The 7957-nt window shown below is 45.2% G+C and overlaps 1 protein-coding gene across 1 annotated transcript in view; it reads right to left on the bottom strand.

The window, feature by feature from the left end:
* The window catches only part of LOC143296728 (uncharacterized), a 239560-nt gene extending 231828 nt beyond the window's left edge, over window positions 1-7732 (bottom strand). Inside the window, exons 1-2 of the mRNA XM_076608786.1 lie at window positions 7464-7732; window positions 1958-3789 (exon numbers count right to left, since the gene is read on the bottom strand). The gene's annotated coding sequence lies outside the window, so the exon portion shown is untranslated. The remainder of the gene's footprint in view (window positions 1-1957; window positions 3790-7463) is intronic.
* Window positions 7733-7957: the final 225 nt, after the last annotated feature.

The raw sequence follows: 7957 nt of genomic DNA, 5'->3' as shown, positions 1-7957 counted from the left end.
AGAGCCTGTGACCGTTTGGATGGTTCCCAAAGGCCATCTAGCTAGCCCCCAAGGCTGCAGCACCAAGAGCCTGTGACCGTTTGGGATGGTTCCCAAAGGCCATCTAGCTAGCCCCCAAGGCTGCAGCACCAAGAGCCTGTGTCATCTTGCCTCCTAGATTGAGAGTCTTGGTCCTTCACTGACGGGCGCAATAGCCGAGTGGTTAAAGCGTTGGACTGTCATCTGAGGGTCCCGGGTTCGAATCACGGTGACGGCGCCTGGTGGGTGAAGGGTGGAGATTTTTACGATCTCCCAGGTCAACATATGTGCAGACCTGCTAGTGCCTGAACCCCCTTCGTGTGTATGCGCACGCAGAAGATCAGATACGCACGTTAAAGATCCTGTAATCCATGTCAGCGTTCGGTGGGTTATGGAAACAAGAACATACCCAGCATGCACACCCCCGAAAACGGAGTATGGCTGCCTACATGGCGGGGTAAAAACGGTCATACACGTAAAAGCCCACTCGTGTAGATACGAGTGAACGTGGGAGCTGCAGCCCACGAACGCAGAAGAAGAAGAAGAGGTCCTTCACAAAAGACAAAGCTGTGAGTGAACTCCCACGGCGGTGGAGGATCCATTGATCATACAAACAGTAAAGAGTGGTAACTCTCTCCATTCACAAGGTACACAACTTCAAGTCAGTGCTGCTTACGCTACCGATTCAGCTAGCACACAGGTAAATAAAAGGTACATTGGAACAAACCCAGACACTTCCTCAAAAGGAAGCGCCGGGCCTGTCCTTACACCGATCATTTGACATGTGCACACAGCAGCAAAGACAGAAGAAATGTGCAAACACAAATTAGCTTTTATTCAAGACTGGCATAGCCTCTTTAATCCTGAACAAGCCACACAGAACACATGCACAATCCAGAACAAACACATGGCTGCCTCGGCGGTTTTTCAACTGGAATTAACAAATAACCTCCTGGCCTCATTAGTTGTTAATTCCACTGATCATACAGCTCTCTGTTTTGGGGCCCACGAGCACTGACATAAAGCGAGCGTTGACGCTGACCGAGTGACGCCGTGTTACTAAAGGTGAACACGCCTGCTTCTGAAACTGTCGTTGCTGCCTGCGGCTACTTTCCGCCGGATGAATTCATTACTCACATGCGTGAGTGTGTGCGTATGGGTGTGTGTGTGTGTGTGTGAGAGAGAGAGAGAGAGAGAGTGTGTGTGTGTGTGTGTGTGTGCGTGTGTGTGTGTGTGTGAGTGAGTGTGTGTGTGTAAGTGTGTGTGTGAGTGTGTGTGTGTGTGTGAGTGTGTGTGTGTGTGTGTGTGTGTGTTGTTTGTTGTTGGTTTTTTGGGGGGAGTTGCCTGCTGCTTTCTCCATTCCCAACTCCTCACACACACACACACACACACACAGAGAGAGAGAGAGAGAGAGAGGGAGAGAGAAATACACAGACACCACACCACACACACACACACACACACACACACACACACACACACACACACACACACACAAACACACACACACACAATGAACGGGAAGGAGTTGGCGGGGTGGAGGAGAGAGTGGGGGGCGGGGAGTGGCAGGTGACAGACAGACATGTAGACACAGACAGACAGACAGACAGGACAAAATAAGACACACACACACACACACACACAGCAAACACACATGCAGCGATCTTTACACTCACGCATGAGATAATAAGGAGATGGGAAGGAGGGACAGTGTGAGAAACGATAGACAGAGAGACAGGCAGATGGTCAAACACAGAGACTGACAGACAGACAAAGAGACAGACAGACAGGCAGACTGATAGACAGACGCACAGACAGACAAACAGTTAGACAAGACAGGCAGACGGGCACACACACACACACACACACACACACACACAGGTGAGGGAAACAGAAAGAAAGACAGACAGACAAACAGACAGACAAAAACAAGACTTACCACATCACACGTGGCAAAAAAAACCCTCATCGGAGTCCCTGAACCAATCACCACCGAAGTACCGAAATCCTCTTGTCTTAGTTAAGTTAAAAAAAATAAAAAAAAGAAGGCCACCATCCACTGTGGATCAGCACAGCAACACCAACACAACCACCACGACCACCAGCACGACGACCACCACGGCACCACGGACCTCCCAGGGATGATGATGGTGCCGCCACACACGTACGATGATTGAACTCGCGGCCTGTGCAAACCCCTTGGTCTGTGGCGTGTCAAGAGCTCATCGCCTGACGGCGGGGACAGCGGTGGCAGGGTCCTTGACCCACGAAAGAAGCGGCTGAGGTGGTGTCGGGGAGGAGAGTCGGCTACTACTTCCCCAGTCTCTCTGGCCTTTGCGTGTCGGAAGCCTTCCAATCTTCTGACTGGTCTTCTCCGGGAAAAAAAAAAAAAACACACACACACACACACAAAGATGTTCTTGGTTACAGGGGTGGGGTGGGGTGGGGTGTCTTTGTTTTCAGTTCTGCTGGCTCGTTACAGTCTTGATTTGATTTGTCAACACAGTTCGCAAAAGAAACTACTGGCTTGTCTTAGCAGACACCTGTTTGTCGGTCAGCTGGTCATGTCGTGAACGGCCCGACAATGAAGATCGTTGCAGCTGGTTGTTTCGTTGTTTCCACTGCCACTCTCGGATTGGAGGGTAGCATAGTTGTGGCTCAGGCTTTTCTTGTGACCATGGAAGATGACTAAACCACACAGCTGATGCACTGCCAGTTCTGTAGAACGGTAGTTTTTGCTCACTTAAAAAAAACACACGAAAAGCTAGGTTGGGAGGATAAGCGAAATAAACAAAAAGAGCCAACTAGAAGCGGAGATCACCGTTTCCTTTTACCATCCTTCACGTAGCTGAACATGGTTAGTTCAGTTGGACTGGGCGTTAAGTTGAATTCACAGTAAACTGATGACCGGTGTCTTTATTACATCGATTCTCCAGACAGACAGAACTAATGGTAATCCATGTGAAAGGAAGATGGTAGCCTTCGTGTTACCTTTGTTCGTTTATCAGCAGACTTGATCATATCGCCAACAGAATAGCACATACACTGGGGTTTTCACAACGCCTGTGTGTACGAGTGTCACAGCAGCTCCGGAATTCCACACATAAGAAGAAACTGGCATTTCCAAGGATTATTTGCTTGTGTAGGAACAGGCAAATCGATCACTAATGATTGCATTTATCAACAAAGAAGTTCACAGCATCTGTGTCAGTACACCAGCTTTCTCATTGTCAGAGATAATTCTAACTGAACAATCAATCTAGATTCAGGAACAACTGTTTTTTCACTGTGTCGAATGACGAAACGAAAACGAAATCTTAGCAAAAGCCTTTGTCAACAGCAATAGTTTTTTTTCATGTGAAGAACGACAAACTGGACACGTAATCCTAACTCAACAAAGAACCTTGATCATTAGCCACTTTGTCATATCGAAAAACGAACTCAACAAGAAATCTTCATTCATCAAAGGACCTTGATCATCATCAGCTACTTTTGTTTTCTTTGTGACGAACGACTAACTGTACAAGAAACTTGTCAACGTTTGTCTCCCTTATATCTGACCACTATCCACTGGTCCACTGTTGGATGTCAACTGAACCACTGGCAGCAGTCAGATGTCCGTTTGTAACCCCTGTGGGTCAGGGTCACCTGCCTGAAGTGATGCCCGTTGTGCCTTCAACACAGCACTGCAGTGTCCAAGCCAAGGAACCAACCGTGTGCTCCTCGCTTTTGTCGAAACTTCGTTGATGGGAGCTCCATGGCTCGGGGTTGCTGCAAGTAGAATTACACAGTGGTCATCATTCGGCGTTGTCAACATTATCGATAGCAGTCTTACATTTTATATCTTTCCAGTGTAGAGGAGAAAGTTTACTCGCCATTTTCCTTACCGGAGACCCAGGTTTGAATGGGTAGTTGGGGAAGGTTATGCTGGAAAATAAAATTGAAAAAAAAAAAAAAAAAAAAACGGAAGGAGGAGATAGGGTTTCCTATTCCGAGCCCTGATATGATTTCGGTGCCCTGAGTGCCGTAAATTGCTATGGGACCTTTGAACTTTATCATCTTATTTCAAAATGTAGGTGACATAAGGCACGGACATTATCGTCTCTAATTACGATCGTTTTCTGTCGCAAGATATTGTCGCCAGAAGCGTTGTGGCGGTGGTAGTTGTCTTCATAAACTTCATTGTGTTGTGGCTGTAGTTGTCATCGGTGCTGCAGACTACAGGGTAGGTATTGGTAACTGCGAACAGTGTCTAACTGCAAACGATTCGTGTACCGTCCTTCGAAGCGTTCTTAACGGTTGCATTTCACAATTTCACGTCTGCTTCGACCTTTTTCTAATACTCTGAGGAATATCCATTGCCAAGAAACTATTCCCGCGCTCTTTCTTCTCTTCGCGCACGATTGCCGACCACAGTTACAAATGTGCTCTCTAAATCCTAAAATCAATGGAAGCAAGTTGCAGGACATGGACTTTGACACAGTTTAGAACAGTTGATTTGTTCGAATATGTTGAATGCTCATTGACAGTGCTGGGAGAATTTAAGAAAGTATACTAGGTGACAGATCAGAGCGTCAGTTTTGACAGGCATCTGAAAAATAGTGTCATTTGCAATCAGACCATAGGATATTTTCACGTGAATCTATTTTCGAACGATGCTGCACAGCTACTGAGCACTCTCAAAAGGGTGTGTTTGTGTGCGGTGTGGGGTGTGTGTGTGTTTAAATGTGTGTGTGTTTGTGTGCGTGCGTGATCAAAACTAACAACACAACAGTCTGGTGCGATGTTCCAATAACAAGTTATGTCTAATGAGTTCAAGACCTGCTTCTGTTTTAACTGTCAACATGTACCCAAAGCAATTGTTCGCAATTAGACTTGCCCGTTCGCATTTACCCTCAGGCACCCCTGCCATTTCAAACGTCGACAAAACGTTGAAAAGGGCGAGCAGACGAACTTTTCCTGGTACAACCAGTTTCGGCGGGATAAGAGAATCGGGAATAACGAATAACGAAATCGGGAGAACACCGCTGGATTAATATACAGCACGAACAACACTCGGAAAAGTCTCAACACTAAAAGACTCAAGACTCTTACTTGGCTTCAAACAGAACAATTTGGCATGTGCAAGAGCCAGGGCCCTGCATAGAAATGACATTCAATCACCAGCCACTTCACATCTTAGAATGTCACGTGAACACTGGCCGGCCAAAACTAGTTGTCTGATTGAACGAGACTCACTGCACGCGGAAGGTGAATTCTGATCGCCGTTCTTCCCCTGTGAGAGGACGCCCCGGAACGAATCAAGGTCCCACCATCATTTTGGGTTGGCGGCCTCTCATGGGATGGAACTGACTGAGTATTTGTGATACGTTCTTATCATTGCGTGTATTGAACCATGATTTAGGGTTGGCGGCCTCTCATGCGGTAGAACTAGCTACCTCTCTCTCTCTCTCTCTCTCTCTCTCTCTCTCTCTCTGTCCAGCTGGTTCGTTCACATTATCATAAGGTTCTGTATCCGAATATTATATGTATATATAATTATTTTGATTTATGCTTTAGATAATATACAAGAAGTTATTCTCTTTCCCTGAACCCCCTCCGCCCAGTGACTGAAATGTAAATTGTGCCAGTTTAGGGTTCAAGAATAGTTTTTTGTGTAAGAAATGTGTGTTCTGGATTTTCTTTTTCGAAAGCACTTTGTTGTTTATGTATTTGGTGCCTTAGTTTGTAAAGCTAAATGTGAAAGACCAGTCTCTTTAATTTGATCTATTACCACTTTACGTTTCGTAATGTATATACGTAATTCAATGTGTAATGTCTCTCTTATATTCATGTATTCTGTTAATTAGAAACAAAAGCTGTTGTTGTTTTTTAAAGAAAGAAAAAAAAAGAACCAATATGGGTCACAAGGCGTCGGCCTAGGAAGCGAGAGAATCTGAGCGCACGCGATCGAATCGAATCCGGCCACACGGCACTCGCTGACAAATTTATCCCCCTCCGCTATACCTTCAGTGTGAGCCTGAGCGCTAGTTGTTCGGATGAGACGATAAACCCGAAGTCCCGTGTGCAGCACTGATGCACTTAGCGCACATAAAGAAGACACCCGTGGCAACAAAATGGTTGTCACTGGGAAAAGTCTGTCAGCAGAAAAACTTCACGGTGATCAAACAAATACACTTCCGGTTGTCAAAAAAAAAAAGAGCAAAAAATGCAGGTATATATGGGTGGCGCTGTACAGCAGCCACGCGCTCTCCCTGGGAAGAGCGGCCCGAATTACAGGCAGAGGAAATAACTTGTGACAATACGACACGATACGATACCATACCATACGATGCAATGAAATGCAGTTCTATGTAATACAATGCAATAACAGTGGGTGGTGGGTGGTCTAGACTCTAAACTGAAAAAGAAAGAAGCAAATATTATTTTTATGCATTAAAAGAAATACGTAGATAAATGAATAAATGGATGAATGGTTAAATGAATGAATACGTGAATGAATAAAGAAACAAGTAAATATTTGAAAGTCAGACTTTGGACTTTGGAAAAACAAAATGAGACGAGAATAGGGGAAATAGCAGAGGTGAGGACGTCAGTGGCAAAACACTTTCGTTAATCAACATGCCTGTTACATAGGAACACACACACACACACACACACACACACACACACACACACACACACACACACACACACACACTCACACACTTTCTTCTTTCCTCCTTCGAGTGCCAAACTGTCTTTACAGCAGCCGGAAATCCATTAGCGGTAATTAATAATCAAGACGTGTCTTTCGATTTTCTTTCTTTCTTTCTTCTTCTTTTTCTTCTTCTTCTTCTTCTTCTTCTTCTTCTTTCAGTGCGAAGCTCAGAATAAAACTGAAGGGAACAAACTACAGCAGAATAACACAGAATAGAATGGTATTGTATTGTACATTTTAATGCAGTACAAAACGAAAGAACACGATAGCAGAATAGAATCAATTCTAAACCTTTGCAATGGACTTGTGTCAGTAGTGCGGCATCTCAAAGTACAGAATGCAGTCAGCAGAATAGTTAGAACAGTATTCTTTCGAAGTTAGGTGTTATTGTTTTTCTTTAAGATTTAAGTGTATTAAATGAAAAAGAATATAATCTTTTCTATATTTGTCCTAATAGATTTAAATAAAAGACAAAAGATAGCAATAGAAAAAGAACATGACACATTTAAACGGAGGTGCAACAGAAAATAAAAGAATACAAACGGCGGATACAACCACCAGCCTTTCTGAATATCCCATGACAAGATTCAACAAAAGCACCATAATTGAAACAGAACAAACAAACAAACAAACACAAAAATATAACTTCTTCAAAATATTAGCAGCAAATGATGATGACCAATAATACATCACAACAACAATAACAACCATGCAATAAATATCATTATATGAATACAGATTTCACCTGTGAATGCGCAGACAGGTAGTCAAACAGGCAGGTATCAACGCAGGCAGGTAGGCAGCCAGGTACAGGACAAAGCTTGCGAACACACACAACACACACACACACATACACGCAAACAAAAAAAAAAAACACGCAGACAGACCAGCAGAGCAGACCACTGAGCCCCCGGGGCAGAGCAGACCCCCAGGAGGAAGACCCTGGGTTATACCCCTCGCGCAAACCTCCCTGTTAAACTCTCACCCGACTTTCCCCACTGCTCCTTTCCCACTTCCTTCACGCCTCTGACTCTTTTGCCCCCTCGGCACCTCACACACGCACGCACACACACACACACACACCCCCACCTAGACAGACACCCCAAGTGCTGGGGAAAGCAAGCAAGGCAAGCAGAGAGAGGCGGGCAGCCCCACTCACCCCCACTACACCCTCCCTCCCCGCACCCTCCCCACCCCCACCCAACCCCAAACCCTCCTCTCCCCCGACCACGCATACAC

This window comes from Babylonia areolata, chromosome 21 (genome assembly GCF_041734735.1).
Source record: "Babylonia areolata isolate BAREFJ2019XMU chromosome 21, ASM4173473v1, whole genome shotgun sequence".
In the NCBI taxonomy this organism is placed as follows: Eukaryota; Metazoa; Mollusca; class Gastropoda; order Neogastropoda; family Buccinidae; genus Babylonia; species Babylonia areolata.
This window is presented reverse-complemented; position numbering and strand designations above follow the sequence as displayed.